Here is an 866-nt window from a genome sequence, read left to right on the forward strand (position 1 = left end):
TTAGGTAAAAGGGAAACCTTTCACAATGTGATATTTCCAAGGAAATAAATGGAATACGTAACAGTATTATTCATTATGGGGACATTTTAGATATGCTGTCTCTTAAGGATTTTATTTTCCTCATTCTGAAACATTACACAACTGCCCCAATGATTTAAACATTTAAATATAGCTGATTATCACAGATTGTATAAATGAGCGTCTATACTATAAGTCCATCTAATGATGGTGCCAGACTGTATACAATGACGGATGTGTACCATCTCTTAATAGTTCATTTACATTTCAATCGAACAATAGATTCGCAAATAAAATGTCTAATACAGACATGAATAGTCAGAAAACATCAGTTCATCATATGTTTCACAATCAACAAACAAGCTTTTTCCCATATAATATAGAATGATGAGACACTTTCTTGTCTAATAAAAAATTTCAACAGTTTCAGCAAACTCTCAAATTCAAAACAGAGAAGCAGACTTAGAATATACTAAGAAGGAAAAATACCACAACAACAACCAAATGTGGTCATAACAATAATAGTAATAACAATATAATCTCTATTAAACAATAATTAATTCTCATGAGCAAACAAGTAAAATGCTGCAAGCAAACTTCAGCACTTGACGTGGCCACACAGTGGGCATGTGCAGAACTCTTACAGCGCTGGGTGTGTTGTATCACAACTACAGAATCATCAGTACTCCTCCGCCATTACAAGAGGGACTATATCACATGCATGAGGCAGGATGCAGGGAGGACAGAGGTGGTGGGGTGAAGGAAAGTGGGGTGGGGGGTGAGTGGTGGGGGTGGGGCGTGGGGTGATGGGTGGGGGTGGGGGGCGGGCACCCCACTTGGAGTGCACC

The sequence above is a fragment of the Seriola dumerili genome, unplaced genomic scaffold (assembly GCF_002260705.1).
Source record: "Seriola dumerili isolate Sdu_G_001 unplaced genomic scaffold, Sdu_1.0 BDQW01000442.1, whole genome shotgun sequence".
Classification (NCBI taxonomy): Eukaryota; Metazoa; Chordata; class Actinopteri; order Carangiformes; family Carangidae; genus Seriola; species Seriola dumerili.